Source organism: Podarcis gaigeae (genome assembly GCF_964106915.1).
Source record: "Podarcis gaigeae genome assembly, chromosome: 7".
NCBI classification, from domain to species: Eukaryota; Metazoa; Chordata; class Lepidosauria; order Squamata; family Lacertidae; genus Podarcis; species Podarcis gaigeae.
Window position 1 is genome coordinate 38,536,572 of NC_139683.1, and position 22,117 is coordinate 38,558,688.

At 41.8% G+C, this 22,117-nt stretch overlaps 1 long non-coding RNA gene and 1 pseudogene across 2 annotated transcripts in view; one reads left to right on the forward strand and one right to left on the reverse strand.

Annotated features, from left to right (window-relative positions):
• LOC310848707 overlaps positions 1-22,117 on the reverse strand; it is a 178,061-nt gene that overhangs the window by 153,353 nt on the left and 2,591 nt on the right. The gene's annotated exons all lie outside the window — the stretch shown is intronic.
• LOC310848703 (DGAT1/2-independent enzyme synthesizing storage lipids-like) lies at positions 1,196-16,503 on the forward strand (annotated as a pseudogene). The gene is made up of 8 exons (XR_014568708.1): positions 1,196-1,705; positions 7,338-7,705; positions 9,496-9,660; positions 10,051-10,241; positions 11,912-11,972; positions 14,781-14,896; positions 15,260-15,301; positions 16,142-16,503. The product of XR_014568708.1 is annotated as a DGAT1/2-independent enzyme synthesizing storage lipids-like (transcript).

A 22,117-nucleotide genomic window follows, 5' to 3' on the forward strand; every position in this document is an offset into this window, starting at 1 on the left:
CCACCTTGCCATTATCTTCCCCACTCTCCCTCTACCTCCAGATAAGTAGAAGTCATGCAATACACTGGTTCGTTCCCCCACAAAACCCTCAGTTATTGGATTACAAAGAAAAAAACCCCTTCCCTCAATCATATATCTGAATATTTATCCCAGTTTTAATGATTTATCCCAGTTGTAAAATTTTGAAGCCGTTATTTCCCATATTCTTTCTGCTGCCTTCACTACCATCTTACCTCCATATTGGAGAAGCAGATAGCTTCTCCTGAATAGGCTGTACCAAGGAAAGGAAGGAACAGCAAAATGATATAAAGATAAAAGAGAATTGATCCTTCTAGTCCTTTGCAATCTCTCATTTTCTTAGTTGCTTCCCTGTCCAAAGCCATTCGTTCTAAAACATTCAGGTGTTGAGATAGACTGTGGAGAAAGGGTCCATTTGGCCAGTGGGAGCTGCGGCATAAGGGTTGATGAGCCAAATTCAGGCTGTGCAATTAAAACTGATAAAACAGCAATCTGCCCTGTGCCAGGGCCTTCCTGTCTGCCTTCACACTTATGACATGGGGATGTCACTGCCTGGCAGTTTTTTCCTCCTCAATTCCTGTTGCCATTGTAGTACTCAGCATAGACGATGACTGGGGGCATAAATACAATCAGTGGCTCTGGGTTTTCTTCTTGTTGGCATTGCTGCCTTCTGCACTATCCATCCTAACAGGTGCCTTTTTATTTCCTCCACCCACATGCCAAAAGAACCTTTACCCATTCGGCTTTTGCAAGGGTTGGTGGGCTTCTGTGGCACATTTGTCTTGGCTACTTTCATATCACTTTCATGTTTTTTTGAGAAATAAACGTTAAGACCACCATATGTCTATGTGATTACAGTATTGCTGTGACATAACTGACAAATGCATGTTGGACCCCCAACTGACAATATTGAACATGTACCGAAAGCCGGAGACCCTTTGATGTCAAAGCATGTCAACCTGGAATTTCTGGAGCTCCTGAGAAAGCAAAGCATACTGCAAGAGCAACGAGTGAAGAAGCTTTTTGATGAGCTGCCTGCAGAAAAATCAGCATGGCAGAATTTAACCAGTCAATCAAACAGATTGTATTGGAGATCTTAGACAATGCCTAGAGCACAAGTAGCTGGTCAAGTTTATTAGAGTAGGATTGATTACTGAGGATGATTACTTGAGATTCAGTATTCAAACCTAGTAGGTCTTAATGAAATCCACATATGCATGCTGCTGTAGAATTAAATGGCAGGTCCAATGGAAGAGCTTTTACAGTGCTAAGGTTCAATATTGTAAACATGACATGTTATTAAGGTTTACGTATTGCATGATGATCCTTTTACATGCATATCTTGTCACAATTCCTACCTTTCCTCCTTAATCAATAACTGGTTTTCTGTGACCCAATATGTTATTGTGCAATATGACTGCTATTGTAGAAGTGATCTCATCAGTTATATTTATTACAAATGGCCACAACTTCCAAGTAGCAGGCACTCTAAGCACTCCCTCTTTTTCACAATTCTTCATTTCCTCATTCGGATGGCACACCCATCAGAGTCTCTTTAAACAGCGACATAAAGGGACATGTCTCCATAGGGGTGGAAATTGGCCTACGAAAAAGTGCACCAGACAAGACTTCTGCTGCTTCCAGAGAGAGGTGACTGAATTAAAGGCAATTTAGGCTTACCAGGAATGTAAGTAAAAGTTTTTGTTCAGATAATCATAAAGTGTAGATTTGGAAGGATTCCGAGGGTCATCTAGTCCAGTGTTTTTCAACCACTGTTCTGCGGCACACTAGTGTGCCACGAGATGTTGCCTGGTGTGCCATGGGAAAAATAGAATAATTTGATAGATTTTTTTTTAATGTCGAATTTTTGCCCACTAGGCGGGCGCTGGACTGTGTCCTGGGTATGGGGGTGGTTTCACCCCACCCTCGGCCAGCAGGGGCGCTGATTGACGCTCCTCAGGGGAACACCCTCCCCTTTTCTGATGCCTGGGCTGTGATTGGTCCAGACTCCAGCCTGGACCTATCACAGTAGGACATCATCTTCCGACTTCCTTCCCGCCCGAGCACAGAGACCAGGACTCAGCGGGAGTCGGCACTGCAGAGAGGCCGGATCCAGACCAGGCCGCAGGTGCAGCGTGAGGTGAGGAGGTCATCTGGATCGATCCCCGCTGAGCAGAGAACGGTCCGCAACGTTTTTGTTTGCCATTAAAGAAAAAAATATTAAACCATGCTTGAATGTCGGAACTGGTTACTAAAATTTTTGAATCCCACCACTGATGTTAAGGACTATAAATAGCTCCGGTGTCAAGCGCATTAAGTACTGAGTGACAGTGAGATACTGCAGTGATGGACAAGTTTTTGAAAAGAAAAGAACTGGCCTCTGAACAAAATTTGGAGCCAGATGAGAGCCCAAGTATGAGTGGGGATGAAAAGAAAGCAAAGATGGTTAGCTCAAGCAAATTCTCTGGCACAAGGCAATATAGCGAAAGCTGTATTTCATTTGGATTTACTTTCACCGGAGATACAAACAAACCAACTCCACTATGCGTGGTGAAAAGCTAGCTAACAGTGCTATGGTTCCAAGCAAACTTAAATGCCATCTCCAAACGAAACACCCTTCGCTTCAAAACAAGAATGCGGACTATTTTGTTCGCCTGCGTGAAAACACGGAGAAACAGGCAACTTTCATGAGACAAACCACAAAGGTAAATGAAAGAGCTCTTAATTTTTTTTTAAATGATATTTTATTAAATTTCACAAAATTAACAACAATAAAATCACAAAAAACCAACAAACACATACAACAAAAAATACCAACAAAAAGACAAAAAACAAAAACAAAAAAAACATATTCAAGATTTAAAAAAAAAACCCACTCTGTTTCAAATTAATAACCTTCCAAATCTTATTTTCCTTGCTTCCACCCGCTTTCCTTTCATGTATTCCATTTTAAAATTGTTTCAGCAATTATCATATTATTCAAATTCATTTTTTGTCCTTCCCTTTATACTCTTATTTATCTTAATCACTGGAACCCCTTCATTTCATTTACAATGCCCTTAACATTCATAAATTTTACAATGTTTTTGTAGATAGACTTTAAACTTCTTCCAGTCCTCTTCCACCTGCTCTTCTCCTTGATCTCGGATTCTGCCAGTCATTTCTGCCAATTCCATATAGTCTATAACTTGCATCTGCCATTCTTCCAAGGTGGGTAAGTCTTGTGTCTTCCAGTGCTTTGCGATGAGTATTCTTGCTGCTGCTGTGGCATACATAAAAAAGGTTCTATCCTTCTTTGGCACCAATTGGCCGACCATGCCCAGGAGAAAGGCCTCTGGTTTCTTCAGGAAAGTATACCTAAATACTTTTTTCAGTTCATTATAAATCATTTCCCAGAAAGCCTTGATCCTTGGGCAGGCCCACCAAAGGTGAAAGAATGTTCCTTCCGTTTCTTTACATTTCCAACATTTATTATCGGGCAAGTGGTAAATTTTTGCTAGCTTGACTGGGGTCATGTACCACCTATAAATCATTTTCATAATATTTTCTCTTAAGGCATTACATGCCGTAAATTTCATACCGGTGGTCCATAACCGTTCCCAGTCAGCAAACATGATGTTATGACCAATATCTTGTGCCCATTTTATCGTAGCAGATTTAACCGTTTCATCCTCAGTATTCCATTTCAACAGCAGGTTATACATTCTCGACAATATCTTAGCACTGGGTTCTAACAATTCTGTTTCCAACTTCATTTTTCCACCTAGAAGCCAATTTTCCTGTCCAAGTTATAGGCCTCTCTTACTTGAAAATAGTGTAACCAATCCTGCACCTTATCTTTAAGTTTCTCATAACTCTGCAATTTTAGTTTGTCCCCATCCTGTTCCAAAATTTCCCAATATTTTGGCCAGTTCGATCTCATGTTAAGTTTTTTCAAGGCCTTAGCTTCCATTGGTGAAAGCCACCTTGGGGTTTTATTCTCCAAGAAATCTTTATATCTGACCCAGACATTAAACAATGCTTTCCTGACAATATGGTTTTTAAACGCCTTATGTGCTTTGTCCTTACCGTACCACAAGTATGCATGCCATCCAAAAACATTATCATGTCCTTCCAAATCAAGAATGTCTGTATTCTCAAGAAGTAGCCATTCCTTCAACCAGCAAAAGGCTGCCACCTCATAATATAGTTTAAAGTCCGGCAGGGCAAATCCCCCTCTATCCTTTGCATCAGTAAGAATTTTATATTTCATTCTGGGCTTTTTGCCCTGCCAGACAAATCTAGAAATTTCTTTTTGCCACTTCTTGAAACAGTCCATCTTGTCAATTATTTGTAGGATTTCTGAACAGGAGGTTGAAGGTGCCATTAAGAATTTGCAGCTTGGCAAGTCTCCAGGCCCAGATGGGCTTTCCTCCAAATATTACAAAGTAATGAAGGACTATTTAATTCAACCATTAATGGAGGTCTGCAATGAAATTATGGAGGGGAAGAGAGCGCTGGAGTCGTGGAAAGATGCTTATATCACGCTTATACCGAAAAATGAGTCAGAAAAGACACAACTTAAGAACTATCGCCCCATATCCCTACTTAATGTGGATTACAAAATTTTTGCTGACATTTTAGCTAAAAGATTAAAAAAAGTCCTAGCAGGAATTATACATAAAGACCAAGCCGGCTTTCTCCCAGGCAGATATATGTCAAATAACACAAGGAACTTAATTGACATTTTGGAAAAATTACAAGTTGACATTAACACAAAAGCAGTACTGATATTCATTGATGCAGAGAAAGCCTTTGACAACATTTCTTGGAGTTTTATGAAGAAAAACCTGCAAGGGATGGGGGTGGGAGAAAGGTTTGGAAACGGTATAGGGGCGATTTACTCAGAACAAAAGGGAAAACTGATAGTGAACAATGCGGTTACAGAAGAAGTTAGGATAGAGAAAGGGACACGACAAGGCTGCCCAATTTCCCCTTTGCTTTTTATTTCAGTCCTGGAGGTCTTGCTGAACATGATTAGAAGGGACCAACAGATTCAGGGTATACAGGTCGGAGCCAAACATTACAAATTGAAAGCTTATGCAGATGACCTAGTTTTGACACTACAGGAGCCAATCCCTAGTACTAGAAGAGCTTTGGAAATAATACAAGAATTTGGTCAGGTGGCAGGGTTTAAACTTAATAAATTAAAAACTACGGTTTTGGAAAAAACTTGACACCAACAGAGAAGGAAATGTTTCAGGGAGAAACAGGTCTAATAGTAACGAAAAAAGTAAAATACCTAGGGGTGAATATGACCTCGAAAAATGCTAACTTATTTAAAGACAATTATGAAAAGTGTTGGTCTGAAGTGAAAAAAGATCTTGAAATGTGGACAAATCTAAAGCTTTCCTTACTGGGAAGAATTGCAGTTATTAAAATGAATGTATTGCCAAAATTGCTGGTTTTGTTTCAAACCCTACAAATGAAAGAGCTCTTAAAGCTAGCTATCAAGTTGCTGAACTTATAGCCAAGTCAAAAAAAGTCGCACACTGTGGCAGAGACATTAATACTTCCCGCCTGCAAAGCTATTGTAGAGGAGATGCTCGGACCTCAAGCAGCTAAGGAAATAGCCAAAGTCCCTCTCTCAGACAACACAATTTCCAGACGTATTAATGACATGTTTGCAGACATTGAAAGTGTGGTTTTGGAAAAGATCCATATCAGTGAGAAATTTGCATTACAACTTGACGAGTCTACTGATATCAGTGGACATGCTCAACTCTTGGCCAATGTGTGTTTTGTTGATGGTGATGCAATTAGAGAAAACTTCTTTTTTTGCAAGGCATTGCCAGAAAAAACAACAGGAGAAGAATTTTTTCGGGTCACAGCAGAATACCTTGAACAAGGAGGACTTAAGCGGGAAAACTGCACAAGTGTCTGCACTGATGGAGCTGCAGCCATGGTCGGGCACACCAAAGGCTTTGTAAGCAGAGTGAAGGAAAGAAATCCAGATGTGATTGTTACGCATTGTTTTTTACACCGTGAGGCCCTCGTAGCCAAGACTTTACCAGCAGACCTAGTTCATGTGTTGGATGATGTTGTGCGCATGGTAAACTTTGTAAAGTCACGACCCGTGAAAAGTCGCATATTTGCAGCTTTGTGTGAGGAGATGGGAGCGAAGCATAAAACCTTGCTGTTTCATACGGCGGTCCGGTGGTTGTCGCGTGGCAAGGTCTTGGTTCGTGTGTATGAGCTGCAGGAGGAACTTAAAGTGTTTCTGACAAATGAGAGGACAGATTACACAAAACTGCTTGCAAGTGATGAGTGGTGTGCAAGGCTGGCATACCTGGCAGATATATTTCATCATCTGAATGAACTGAACACACAAATGCAAGGCCGAAATGAAAACCTGCTTACAAGTACAGATAAAATAAATGGATTCCGTTCAAAGGTGCAACTCTGGCATCAACACGTGGAAAGTGGCAATCTTGAAATGTTCACACTCACCAAGCAATGGCAAGGTGTTCACACTGCTGCACTGTGTGAGATAATAGTTAAACATTTAAAAACTCTCGAGGAGAAGTTGTCATTTTATTTCTCTTCAGTCTCCACTGAATGCCTTGACTGGGTTAGGGACCCTTATAGCTCAGCATCAGTTGGTGGAAAGGACATGACTTTACAGGAGCAGGAGGAACTAACTGAACTGAGACAAAATCATGGTTTCAAGCTAAGATTTGCTGATCTATCTTTGGACAGTTTTTGGTTGGATACTGCCAAGGAGTTCCCCCTTCTGGCAAACAAAGCTATTTTGACATTGCTCCCATTTTCCACTACATATCTCTGTGAGTTGAGCTTTTCAAGCATGATTGCTATAAAAACTAAATACAGAGAGAGACTGAGAGCTGTTGACGAAGAGCTACGTGTGTGTCTTTCTTCGATTCCAGCCAGAATATCAGCTTTGTGTTCAGCCAAAAAGGCCCAGGTTGCGCACTGAATAAAGTATTTTATAATTTTTCATATTTCTGTTTACTTACTATTTCATAATAAAGTAATTATAAAATACTTTCTTTGTGTTTATTTGATTCCTATCCAAGAGAATTACTTTATATATAGTCAATATAGGCACAGAGTTAATTTTTTTAACATTTTCTAATGGTGGTGTGCCTCGAGATTTTTTTCATGAAACAAGTGTGCCTTTGCCCAAAAAAGGTTGAAAAACACTGATCTGGTCAACCCCCTGCAATGCAGGAATCTCATCAAAGTCTCTCATTCTATTTGAAACAATACTGATCAAACCATACAGATCAAATCAATGTACTGCATTTTCTGTTTTCCAGGTAAACAGTGGGGGAAATAGCATCACAACTGAAGAAAATTTCACTTCATATAGTTATTTCATTGGCATACACTTGGTGCTTCAGATCAGGAAGCAATGAGCTGGTTTACTCAAATGATGCAAAACCTGATTAGTTTTCCTTATTTAGAGGAATACCTGAGCTCAGTGGTTCACCCTTGGTGGTTTCGTAAGCTTCTGATTTTGCTTTCTTCATTAATGATAGATATATATTTGGCCGGCTGTGCTTGCTCATTTGGGCTATATGTTTACAAGAAGTTGAATAAGAAACTGGTCCTGATAGCAAAATTTGGAAAAAGCCAAGGACATTTTTTGCTAATATTATAGATATACATGGAAAGATATGGCATGGTGAGTGAAAGTTTCTTTCATAGCGATAATTCTTTCTTATGAGTCACTATAATTTCATAGGACTGAGGATCAGAATTTCAGGCTTGAAGCACTGGTACAATAGTTGCCACAGTGAATCAGGACTGGACCTCTGAACCCCCCTCAGTCACAACAGCTACAAGTTTGGGTTGGCTACATAAGGATCAAATAAAGGCATGGCTATTTATTTATGTAATAAGAAAAACAAAGCATTTTATGAAGTATGAAACTAAGGCGGTTCTGTGAACCGCCCTGAGGCCTCCAGGTATAGGGTGGTATATAAATTCAATAAATGATAAAATAAATAAATAAGACAGATTACAAAAGAAAGGGTCAGCTGGTGGCTGCATAAACACCATACATTTAAACCACATTTTAAGTACGCTTCTTCCCCTAAAGAAACCTGGAGAATGTTGTTTACCCCTCACAGAGACACAATTAGCAACTATCTACAGTGGTACCTCGGGTTACAGATGCTTCAGGTTACAGAACTTTGCTACAGGATGAGAACAGAAATCGCACCATGGCGGTGTGGCGGCAGCAGGAGGCCCCATTAGCTAAAGTGGTACCTCAGGTTAAGAACAGTTTCAGGTTAAGAACGGTCCTCCAGAATGAATTAAGCTCTTAACCTGATGTACCACTGTAGTTGCTATGGAGGTCAAGAGTGAGTTCCCAACAGCTTTGCAGTTCCATTTGTTGCCAGGCTTACCCGGCTGTCAAACTGTGATCTTTGGACTCGAATGCACTCCTGCCATAGGCTGCCTCAAATTTCTGTTCTCATCCTGATACAAAGTTGTTAATCTGAGGTACTATTTCTGGGTCAGCAGAGTCTGTACCCTGAAGCATCCGTAAACTGAGGTACCACTGTATGTACACAAACTATGGAATTTGCCAGCACAGGATGTGGTGATGGCTACTAATTTAGATGGACACTGTGGGAAACAGGATGGTCTAATACAGAGGCCTTTGGCCTGATCCATAGGACTCTTTATATGTTCTCAATGCTTCCCACAGGTCTCATGTTACTGTAAGTGTTGAAACAACATATTAAACCATCCCAAGGGCTAAACCCCATATAAAAGCTTAAAGCAGACTAAAACAACAAAACACAGTTTTAGCTCACTCAAAGACTGGGCAAAAATGTTTCCACCTGTGCTCAAAAGGAAGCAAGGAAGGAACATTCCACGAGAGGAGAAATCCCTTCATTCATTCATTAAAGGACCACCACAGAGAAAGTCTTGATCCATGTGGATGACAACCTAGCATCCAGAATGCTGGAGCATATTGTCATTGATGTTTAGTCATTTAGTCATGTCCGACTCTTTGTGACCCCATGGACCAGAGCATGCCAGGCACTCCTGTCTTCCACCACCTCCCACGGTTGAGTCAGACTCATGCTGGTAGCTTCGAGAACACTGTCCAACCATCTCGTCCTCTGTCATCCCCTTCTCCTTGTGTCCTCAATCTTTCCCAACATCAGGGTCCTTTCCAGGGAGTCTTCTCTTCTCATGAGTTAGCCAAAGTATTGGAGCCTCAGCTTCAGGATCTGTCCTTCCAGTGAGCACTCAGGGCAGATTTCCGTAAGAATGGATAGGTTTGATATTCTTGCAGTCCATGGGACTCTCAAGAGTCTCCTCCAACTCCATAATTCAAAAGCATATAACAGAGCTTTTAACCTGATCTTAAATTTCTTTTTTTTTTCCCCTGAACCACACTGATTTCCTCCAGTAATGGTTGCGATATTTCTTTGTTGCATTTCGTATTATATTCAGGCTATGAAATTACTGGCATGGAAAATCTCCCTAAAGGACCAGGGATTATTATTTATCATCATGGAGTTGCTCCTCTCAGCTATGTCTTATTTGTGGCTAGATATTTTTTAGAGACGGGAAGAGGGTGCTTTTCATTAATGCATCATGTCGTGTATTGGATACCAGGTAAATTAGTTAAATTTAAATCATGCTTTTTTACTTAAAACATGTAAAATATGACATAAAACAATGCTATAAGCTATGAAAAAATGCTTTAAAATATAAAACTATATATCAGGAAAGCAGGTAAAAACAATTGATAAATAAAATAGCAGCAACAGGTGAAATAGTTTAGTTAGTGCAGATGAAGGTACTTTCGCACCAAGTCTGCACCCTAAAGGGATTGAAATTCCCCATCCATGAAATCATAGTTGAAATGGATGGCAGAGAGCTATACTTGTGATCCATATTAGTGCAATATCTTTGGAATAATGACATTTGTATTGTATCCACAGTATTTCCTAAATAAGTTTCAGAAAAAACAGCATTCTTCTATTTGGAGCTTATTTTTTTCAGGGCTGCAGATGTTTTATTATGTGCTCGGGTTGAAATCTTACAAGAAAGCTGAAATTGTGGAAATAATGAAGAAAGGCCATTTACTGGGCATTGCACCTGGTGGAGCTAGAGAAGCACTGTATAGTCATGATTACTGCATAATGTGGGAGAAACGCACAGGTTTTGCTCAGGCAGCTTTGGAGGCGAAAGTGGTGAGTGATCTTTGTGCAATTTGCATTGCCTTCACGATTATCCTAGATAAGACGTAATGTGTTGACATCCTTGATCCAGCATCCAAAAAAGCTGAGGATGGCAAATATCCTGTTTGGGGGTCAAATGATATCTGGAGTGCCACAGCTCTCCCCACCCCTGCTTTAAAACAAACCTACTGAAATTGGTGACATTTAAAAAGAAAACAAGCATTTTCCTTTTATCTTTCTTTTTTATATATAGTTCTATTTTAAAAATTTGTTTTAATGTTTAAAATACTCATTTTACATCCTTAAGATATCAATGACTTCCTTTCTTCTCCTTTGATAGTTCATTTTACTTATCATAAATCCCTGCATACTTTACAAAGACTATACTATTCAGTATTCCATTATTGAATCCATCAAAACATATTACACTACAGTATTTATCTTAATGCTGCCAGTCATCATCTATTTCAAGATCCTTCTCATAATATGTCTGGAGCACTCAGTCTTTGATATTTCTAGAATAAAAAAAGACCAAACAATCTCCTGGAAATGTTTTCTTCTTAGCATACAGGGATTTAATCCTGAAAGCATGATCAATAGCTTGATGTACCTCCTGCTTTTGAATCTCAAGAAGATTTACAAGTGCCTCAATTATTTTATCCCTTATTGCTTCACCCGATTGCTGAGCAATAGATCTAAATCATAAAAGCATCTCTTTTTGCCTCAATTCAATTGAAGCCAAATTGTCTGCCAATAGTTCCTGAGAGGCTATAGCTGCCGCCAGTTGAATCCAGGGGGGAGGAGTATAAAAGTTTGAATGCTTTTTCTTGAAAAAGAAAGTTTTCAAAGTTCTTATCCCCCTGTCCCCTTCCTTTTATTTCCGATGGCAGATTTTCTTTGTTTCCTTCAATGCTTCAGCCATCTGGTTCCCATGCAGGATAGTCACCAATTCCAGAGAAGACTCCCCTTTTGTTCTCCTGGAAGTTTTCCAAATTAATCCAAATGCTAAAGACACTTGAATAATAAATCCCCTTTTCCTTGGTTTTATTTTCTGGGAAATCTACTAATCAAAAACTTGACCTGATTGAGCAAAACCAATGTGATTTTTGGATTCACCGTATCAGATTTGTCCTAAATCAACTGAAAAACGCAGACAACAAATTTGTTGTTGACCAGGGTAATAAATCCCTTTTTCCTTGGTTTTATTATCTGGAGCCCAGAGATCGCAGCTTGACAGCCGGGTTAGGCCAGCACCAAATGGAACCTCAGACCCGTTGGGAACTCGCTTTTGACCTCCACAGGAACCCTCAGAGTCCTGGTCATCCCCAAGACCTTTTTCGGGTGCTCATTGCCTACGAGCTGCCCCCAAACTCCAAAAAGCACCGGCCGGTTGGCTGAACCTGGCTTCCTTTCCCCCTCAGGGCAAACCAGGAAATTCTTTTTCCCCCTTTAATTCCTGAAAATCTGGAGGACAGCTTCTGAATTTCTTCATCTGAGATATTTCAATAAATGTGTAAGGAATTTTAAAGCCAATTACATTATAATGAGAAGCAACTCATAATCTCAGATGTGAAGCATTCTTCATCATCCATAACAAAAATAAAGGCAGGATGGTTTGGACAAAATAATTATCCACTCCTCACCTTTCTTTTCATGTTTGTTTAATCTTTTTTTTTTTTTAGCCCATCATCCCTATTTTTACACAAAACAGTTGTGAAGCATACAGGACCATTGGAAAGACAAGTAAGTTAAATACCTTGGTTAATCAAGAGATCTCAGGCAATATACATTTTAATACTATAGAATGATCTTTTAAAAAGAATATCTATTTACTACTCACGAATAGATTTTATAGGGACATGGGTGGCGCTGTGGGTTAAACCACAGCTGACGGAGCCTAGAACTTGCCAATCAGAAGGTCGGTAGTTCGAATCCCCGTGATGGGGTGAGCTCCCGTTGCTTGGTCCCTGCTCCTGCCAACTTAGCAATTCGAAAGCACGTCAAAGTACAAGTAGATAAATAGGTACCGCTGCAGCGGGAAGGTAAACTGCGTTTCCGTGCACTGCTCTGGTTCGCCAGAAGTGGCTTAGTCATGCTGGCCACTTGTCCTGGAAGCTGTCTGCGGACAAATGCCGGCTCCCTCGGCCAATAAAGCGAGATGAGAGCCGCAATCCCAGAGTCGGTTACGACTGGACCTAATGGTCAGGGGTCCCTTTACCTTTACTTAATAGATTTTATTCCATGTCCACCTATCTGCAAAAGCTGTGCTGCCTGCCTCAGTACTGAGTGAACATGCCCTTGCTTAGTTTTCTAGTAGATTTAACAGAAAGCTATAATCGATAAATGTGGGAGCAACCCTAACATGGAGGAAACATACCATATTCTGTAGTCTATTGTACACAACTTATGACTGATTGCAAAGAGCTGAGAAGAGCTGATTGAATATCTTGTACAGTGGTACCTCAGGTTAAGTACTTACCGTATTTTTCGCTCTATAACACGCACCTGACCATAACACGCACATCGTTTTTAGAGGAGGAAAACAAGGGAAAAAACATTCTGAATGAAACAGTGGATGTATCATTTTTGTGCTTCATGCTGTGGCCACAGACATGTGCTCTGATGATGAATTAGGGGTGACCCAATGCAAAAATCCTGAGAATCCCTGTGGATCCATGCTTTGTAACCACGTTTTTGCACCATTGCAGCCCCAGGCAACAGTGGGTGCGTGATTTTGGGGGAGCAGGCTGTAGCCATGGACATGCTATGTGCTCTGATGGTGAATTTGGGGTGACCCAATGCAAAAATCCTGAGAATCCCTGTGGATCCATGCTTTGTAACCAAGTTTTTGCACCATTGCAGCCCCAGGCAACAGTGGGTGCGTGATTTTTTGGGGGCAGGCTGTAGCCATGGACATGCTATGTGCTCTGATGGTGAATTTGGGCTGACCTAATGCAAAGATCCTGAGGATCCATGTAGATCCATGCTTTTTAACCATGTTTTTGCACCATTGCAGCCCCAGGCAACAGTGGGTGCGTGATTTTGGGGGGGCAGGCTGTAGCCATGGACATGCTATGTGATCTGATGGTGAATTTGGGGTGACCTAATGCAAAGAACCTGAGGATCCATGTGGATCCATGCTTTTTAACCACGTTTTTGCACCATTGCAGCCTCAGGCAACAGTGGGTGCATGATTTTGGGGGGCAGGCTGTAGCCATGGACATGCTATGTGATCTGATGGTGAATTTGGGCTGACCCAATGCAAAGATCCTGAGGATCCATGTGGATCCATGCTTTTTAACCACATTTTAAGTGGGGAGGGAAGGAAAAACACAGAACGGACAAGGAGCACGAGAGGGGTGTGCAGAGAAGCAGCTGGCTAAGAATGCAGGACAGGGGTATAACGGGAGGGTGGAAAGGAAGGCAAAAGTTTTCCCTCACCTACCCACCCAAGCCAGCCAGCTCGCAAGCGCGCTCTCTCTCTCTCTCCCTCCTGCACGGAGCTTTCCCCTCTGCTTGCCTGGAGGGGAGGGGCTTTCCCTGCTCTTTGTTCCGTTTGAGCAAACACAGCAAGGAAATTGAGCTGGGTGGGCAGTAAGACCCTGAGGCAGAATGCAGGAAAGCAGACACTTCCTCTTTTCATCTTTCCCTTCTAGGAGACGCGCGATTTTTGCCTGCTTTTTTTTTGCCTCCCCTTGCACCATTTGGCTCCAGGGACCACACATTCGCTCCATAACACGCACAGACATTTCCCCTTCCTTTTTAGGAGAAAAAATCTGCGTGTTACAGAAGGAAAAATACGGTAATTGGTTCCAGAAGTCTGTACTTTACCTGAAGCATTCTTAACCTGAAGCAGACTTTCCCATTGAAAGTAATGGAAAGTGGATTGATCCGTTCCAGATGATGAAAAAACACCCCCTAAAATAGCAATTTAACACAAATTTTACTGTTTCATGAGACCATTGATAAATAAAATGAAGGCAATAATCAATGTACTGTACTATAAAATAAATAAGGCAGTATTTTAGATGAAAATAATTAAAATTTATTTCCAAACTCACTGTTTGGAGGGGGCTCAGGGTCCTCTTCCACAATCACAATTGGCTTGGCTTCCGGCATTCGTGGAGGCCTCAGAGAGCTCCTGGAGCTCAGTCGCAGAGCCTATGCAACCGCCATGGATGTCGGGGCTTGGTTCCCGGCATTCGCGGAGCCACTCTAGGCAGCGCAGATGTCGGGGCTTGGTTCCCTGCATTTGCGGAGGCCTCTGACAGCTCCGTAGGCTCTGCCGATGTCTGGATTTACCTCCAGGCAATGTCCTCCGAGAGCTTGGAAAACTTACTTCTGGGTTACAATCCTTCGTAACCCGAAAAAAAGTAAGTTGAAGCGCTCGTAACCCGAGGTACCACTGTATCTCTTTTCCCAAGCACTCATATTATTTAACTCTTCCTTTCTTCCTATTTACTGCAATTGCTAAACACTGAGAATGTCAACTAATGTCAGATTTGATATGGTGTCGCTTTCCTTCAGAATCTTCTTCCATTTCATACACAGGGCTGACAAAATGGCTGTATGAGAAAACTTGATGTATGGTCCTTCCCTTTTACGGAGGGTTTCCAGTGAAACTGAGGACATTTATTGGAAAACCTATGGCGAAATCTATGGCTATTGTGTAGCCTTTGGAAGTACTTAGCCCGGCACACTTCCCTGCGCTGCTCTGGTCACCGTCAGCTACTTGTAGCAGAGTTACCGCAGCGTAGAAACTGATGCAGTGCATGTGTGACAAATCAGGCTGCAGACGAGCATTCTAGCTTATCTTTTTCAGTCTTTAATAATAGTGTAGAAAAAACAACATAAATCAGACCGGGTGAACGAGCGGACATCTTGCTTCCTCACCGCCGGAGAACGGAAGAACACTGAACTCACAGAGAAACACTCCCCTCTGTGAACCCTGTGAGCCACGCCTCAGAATGTGAGACGTCACTCAGAACTTCTTAACCCTGTAAGTTCTGATTCTCTCCACAAAACCCATCCCATATGATCCAAATATAACAGCTGTAGAGCTGGCTGAAAGAGTAAGTTAACTCTAAACTTGGAAGTTTAAAGCAGAATATTTCTTTTCCTCTTGGTTTCTCTCTCTTTCAGCTCTAAATTGTATTGTACATATTGATTTCCTCATTCTATATGACCTGATATAGGGTTCATTATATATACTTTTGTGCATTATGCCCATCACTCAATTTCCCCTCTCCTTAACTTGTTGAGACTAATTAAACGGAAAAAACTATGTGGTACAAAGATAGATCTGCTCATGCAATGGGATTTCTTCTTCCCATTATACTAGGGTGGACTATACAAAATAATCAAATAATAGATCTTATTCTAATTGCTCCTCATGAAAATTTTGGTTAATTGCATAAAAAGTTGTTGAGCTGAGCTTCTTTGGGGCCATTGGTCAGAAAGTTGAGATTTTTTGGGGGGGCGGTTGCCCTCCCCACCCCAACTGCCCACAGACACAAAACAGAACCAGAGCCACTCATGTAGGAGCCTGAAACAGCACACACACAAATTTACCCCCCAAACTCGGATATTTCCTTAAAATGGAAAAATAAACCTCCCAGATGGCCCTAGAAGGACATGTGTGGGATTTCCCAAACATATGGCAACTCTACACTATGTGCCCCAGAATCTGCCTGACAAGGTACCTCCAGTGCTAACAGAGCTGGAACACATCTCATTATACATAGACATTTGCATGAAAGAAGTTACATATTGTGCTTCTATAGCTGGAATAAATGGGTTGCCTCTGGTTCTGATCCCTTTAGCTTTTTCCTCACAGATATTAATAACTGTGAATACCTATTTTGCAATCTATTCCTATAACACAATGTATTCCTCTGGTTTTCTTTCAACAGGCAAAGATTGCACTTGAAAATCTTCGGGATAAACACCAAAAAAAGCCAGGAAATATATTAAGGGCTCTATCAGAACGATTTGATAAGCATTACAAAGCTAACTAGTCCATATAAAATAGTTGCAGTGTTCATGAGAAGGTGCCTGTAATAGGAAGCATTAATAATTATGTTATTAAAGCTAAGTTTATATACCGAGAATTGTGCTGGATTGTATATGAATTATTTGGAAGGGTCCCTTGCTCAGTAGCTCAGCACCTGCTTTGTGTGCAGAAGGTCCTACGTTTTTGAAGACGTACAAGTGCTTTCCTGCCCTATCCTGCAATACACCCAGTATCCCCCTTTTTGGGGAACTTGCACAAGTAGACGCAGAATCTACTAGTATAACAGGAATCTAATAGTATAACAGTATAACAGGAAGGCGAGTGTTTAACTAAACATGAAATAATGTTACATGTGAAAAAGTAATGTCTATAAATTACCTGTATTAAATCAGTGGCACTTCTTTTATGTTTATAAAAGGGTGCTCCAATATTTGAGCCCTATAATGCAAATCCTTTTAAACTTATAGCAAGAAAAGTAGAGAGAGAGAAATACAGCTGGAATTGGTGAAAAAAGTGACTGATCTAACAAAAAAAGGCAACTCAGCTATGAAGCTGGATCTGGTGCCTGCCCCGCAGTAGCACCGCCCACCATGTTGAACACCAACTTATCAGATGTCCTATAGATAAATAACTACACAACTTTCTGAATACATCCCTGTATCTTATTCCTTTGACAAAAAAGAGGTGTCGGTGACCAGTCTATAGTTGTTGCACTCTGTTTAGGTCTAGATGGAGTGTAGTGATCAGGTGGGATTGCTATGGGGAATTATAACAAATATAGAGTAAGCCATCTGTGTCAGCAATGAAAGCATTGCGTTGTCTGGGTTTAAACCATTTTGATATGATTTTTGATCAATCCACACCTCTGCATCCCTGTTCCATTTCTCTTTCTTCACCAGTCACGTACACTGCCAGTTGCTTCGCCAGGCAGGCATCCTGGGCCATAAAGATACTGGGCAAGCTTCTTTGAAGGCCTTTCTGATATGTTAATCCCAGGATGTTAATCTTAGGGCCAGGAAACAGATCTCACATGAAGGTGATAATGATCGCTGTCCTCCTGGCCATCCTTCTTATCATATATATTGCTTGTTTATCACCTCTGGGGTTGCCAAATGCTCTCCTTTGTAGTTCTGTTCTTTGTTTACCCCATGCCTAATTAGTTTTAGTAGTTTAACTTTCTCCCCACATGGATTTGTTGAAATGCTCAGCAGAAATCTGATTGGTTCTTATGAATACTCTGTAAAAAGTTCTTTTGTGAATAAAATGACCTGGGCCGAGGGGGCTGGAGACACAGATAGAGATTATTATACGCACCCTTCCCACAGTCTTGCTGGTTCAAGCCTGTGTGTGTATTCTCATTAATCAGAGTTCAATCCTTCCTTTACTTTGGGAACGCCTCAAGTGGTGCCCCGTGTGAGGCTAAGCTAAAAAGAAACATGTGAGGCTTGTGTTGGGTTGAAATAACGACAGACAGGTAGCGAGTGTCATCTGGGAGGCATCTCTTTTGAGCAAGTCCCAAGGAGCCTCTTTTATTGATTATTACAACTTTGCCACATATGTGCTTATTGCTGATTGGTTAACATAAGAACAAAGCAAAGGTTGCATTAATCACCAATAGATTAAAGACTGGGAAAGGGAATGCAGAACTAGACAGGCATGAAGACCTCCTTATTGAACTTTTACTAGTGATTGATATAGCATTCATCCGTAGATGTGGTCAACTATGCATTAAGAACAGGTCAGAGTATGAACTCAATGTGTACTGAACATTCTAGGAATGTTTCAGCTTAGAACGGTTTGTGCAGCATCATATGCAGAAGCGAAGCGTAGGAGCAAGACTTCCCATCAGGCCACAGTCATGTGCAAGACTCATAGCATCCCATCATCTCCCCCTTTATTTATTTAATGGTGAGGGGGACAGAAATACATCGGGATACGTGGTTTGCCAACGCATACCCTAAATAATTCTGCCCACCGATGTTGTTAAGTGATTTCAGGGTGAATGGGACAAAAAATACTTCGGGATACGTGGTTTGCCAGCGCATGCCCAAAATAAGTCTGCCCATATCTCCCCTAATGTTTACTGGTGGTGGTGCCACTTCGCAAAGTAGGCAGCAATAATTTTGTTGGGTGGCTGAGGAGGAGAAAAACACTGAGACCAAAGGCGTATGAGACCAGGGATGCATTGGATGAAGCAACATAGCAAAATTAATATACATACTATGACAACAGCATATTGAAAAAGATTGCGAAGCCAATTCAGATTTGGCAACCAGCCAGTGAGCCACTGGGTAAACGAATCCCAGAGGCCAGGAAGTCCAACGTCCTGTTTGATGTGATGTGTGAGATTTTGCAAATGAGAAATCTGTTTTTGAATAGTCTTAGAATTGTCCGTAATATTAAAACAGCACATGTCATCCACTTGTTCACATCCATAATGATGAAGCATCAGCAAATAATCAATTGCAGCGCAATTCTGTAAGAGTCCATGTTGGAGCTCACTCTGCTCTTTATTCAAAAGGTGAAGGGCTTGTGAGGTAAAGTTCAGAGCTTTTGCTGCAGAGCAAGCTAAAGAATTAATATTCCTGCTATTCCGTACAGCCAGTCCAAGGACTCCTAAGAGAGACAGCTAGAGAAATATATTCAGATCTGCTAGGGAGAGAAACAGAATCATCACAATCATTAGTCAATTCTACAGAGTGTTGATATCGAGAGCGGGATAAATGATGCTTCTTGGGTAAAATGATGGACAAACGGCTTAAGCAACAAGGTGTGCCATGGCTGATGTTTGCCGGAATATAATTGAATGTATAGCCTGGACACGACCAGAACCAGCCTTCAGGCAGTTCTGTATATTTATATATATATATATATGAAATATTTACATAATTAGAGCAAATAAAATTGTTATCCTTGCCCATTTTCACACAGTTGGTTTTTGTGCAATTGACCATACGGGCACAAGTGGCATTAGAGGAGGCCACTTATGGGGTTAACAGATCAATTGCCAGAGATGGGCATCGACGCAGTTGGTTACCCCAGTGATGGTAACCGGAATAACCAAGGGTGCGAAGGGAATCATTTTGGGGTAGGGATGAATAAAACCAGGTATCATTTTGCATATCAAAAGGGTCATGGCAAACAGGGATAAGGCAAGAGCCAAGGATTTCACCTATTGATACCTGTTGAGTTAGGCAAAAGGAAGAAACACTGAGGGTTTTTGCAAAAGATTCCCACACATTTATTGATGTGGAATCACCGCTGTTAGGAGCGGAAGCAGAGAGGGGCAAAAACAAAACACTGAAAATGAGCACTATCATGGAATTTATATTAAGGCATGAAATGAGGCACAGAAGCAAATCTCCATTTCCCACTTTTTTTTTTTTTTTTTTACGAAGATGGGGGTCTGCATTGTTTAGCAAAATGACCTGGGCGCTTACAGTTGAAGCAGTTGCCTGTTGGCTTATTGCCAGCTTGGATGGCACTGGCAAGCAAAGACATTGCATGGCTCTGGCTTCCAATTTCTGCACAGGTTTGAATCATATCGGCCAGGTCGTATGTAGGGTGATTTATAATTGACTGCAAAGCCTTATTACAGTTGGTGTTTGCATTTTCAAAAGCCAATTTTTTCATCAATTCATTTTGGACTGTAGTGTTATCAACCTGCCTGGTGACTGATTCTATCTATCTATAAATTGATGGTAGGGCTCCGAATGTTGTTGCTTAATATTAACAAAGGAGCTCAGTGGTTGCCCTGAGACAGGGACTTTCCGAAAGGCGCGTTGCACACAGGTCGCGGTGCGACTGAAATAAAGGTGTCAATGTCGCCTGGGCTGTTATATTATCATACGGACCAGTGCCATAAAGTTGATTGGCTGTATGCTGTAGATCAGCCAGGGCTACTGCACTATGCTTAAATTCACTTTCAAAAACTACATATTGCGCTGGAGATAAAAGCATGCACATCAAATCTTTCCAATCTTGGGGTAGCATTGTGTAACCGCTTGCTATCCCCTCCAGCATCCCTATTACATAGGAGGATTTTAAGCCAGAATCAGCAATGGCTCTCCTTAGTTCTCTCATAACAGAGTAAGGAAGTGTCTCGTACAACACCTGTTGTTGAGCAGTTCCTGGGTTTGTATAGGTGATAGGGAAAGCAGATGGCATTTCACCAGCCCATTCAGACTCTTCCTCTAAGCACAGGAGCCCTTTCTGCCTAGCTAAAGAAAGCGTGGTGCGCACAGCTCCTGTAGGAGACCATGCAGGGGCTGGGGCAGGCGAAGGAGGGATGGGGGGGTGGATGTGGGCTGAGGCGTAGGGAGGGGCTGGCAAGGTTGTGATGGAGGTAAAATCTTGGGGTAAGGTGGGGGATTGTCTGCAACTGGCAAAAGAGCAGGTGCCGTCGGGGGCTGAGATGCCTGAGGTCCTAATCTAGCGACGGCGTCGGCACATTTCTGCCAAGTGAGCAGACAATGAATCGGAGCCCTCGGTTCTGCAAAGAGGGTTTTTCCGATCTTTTGCCAAGCCTCTGACCCTAAAGACCCCGATTCTGGATACCAGGGACATTGGCAAGCAATCTCACATAACAATTGTTCAATTTCTTTCAAAGAAATATGAACTCCCGCCACCCGCTGTCTAACGAGATGGAGCAACTCCTTGGCATGCTCCTGCTGGAACCTGGTCAGTTCCCCCCCCCCCCCATACTCATGAAGTAGCGCGCTAAGACTTTTCCAGTCGAGTGAAGTACAGGGGCTTGGCTGCGTAAGGGATCTGGCACGTCGGGGTCACCAGATGTTGGGTTGAAATAATGACAGACAGGTAGCGAGTGTCATCTGGGAGGCATCTCTTTTGAGCAAGTCCCAAGGAGCCTCTTTTATTGATTATTACAACTTTGCCACATATGTGCTTATTGCTGATTGGTTAACATAAGTACAAAGAAAGGTTGCATTAATCACCAATAGATTAAAGACTGGGAAAGGGAACGCAGAACTAGACAGGCATGAAGACCTCCTTATTGAACTTTTACTAGTGATTGATATAGCATTCATCCGTAGATGTGGTCAACTATGCATTAAGAACAGGTCAGAGTATGAACTCAATGTGTACTGAACATTCAGGAATGTTTCAGCTTAGAACGGTTTGTGCAGCATCATATGCAGAAGCGAAGCGTAGGAGCAAGACTTCCCATCAGGCCACAGTCATGTGCAAGACTCATAGCATCCCATCAGGCTTGTAAAAAAAACAAAAACCTCAGTGTCTGAGGCAAAGCAAAAGGAAACCCCCAGGATTGGACTCCCCTCGGAGCTAGCAACCTGCTATCCCTTGGTCACGGTGGATCATCTCCTGCAAAACGATTCCCAGAATTAGGATCTCATTCGCTCGGAACGAGCCCCAAAGACGTGCGTCTATACCCCTTCAGGTGAGATCATGGGAAGCAAGTTTCACATGAGCAGGAAAAGCATAGGAATAATTTGTTATTTTTGCTAGCTCAGGCAGGGCATGATAAGCATCTAGCACCCTTAGTAGAAAAAATGTTGTTAGGGATTGCTAGACTGTGCCCCTGATCTCCAGAGGGGGGTACTTATGACATTAAGAAATGGAATGAGCTGGGAGATGCACTCCATAGACATCCTGAGGCATCTGTACAAGTTTTGCACACCTGGCATTTGTGTAGAGACGCAGTTGGAAAGCTCTCTAACGCTTTGCTCCAACCACCCATTGTCTCTGTGAATGCTCCCACATTGTTGCAACCCCTAGCTGCTTTTAAAAATACCATAATATTGTTTTCCCCATCTCAGCCTCTAGATTTCAAGCCTCTCTCTGAAGTCATGCCAAAGGTACTTCCATTCACAGTGGCACCTTCCTTTGCCAAAGA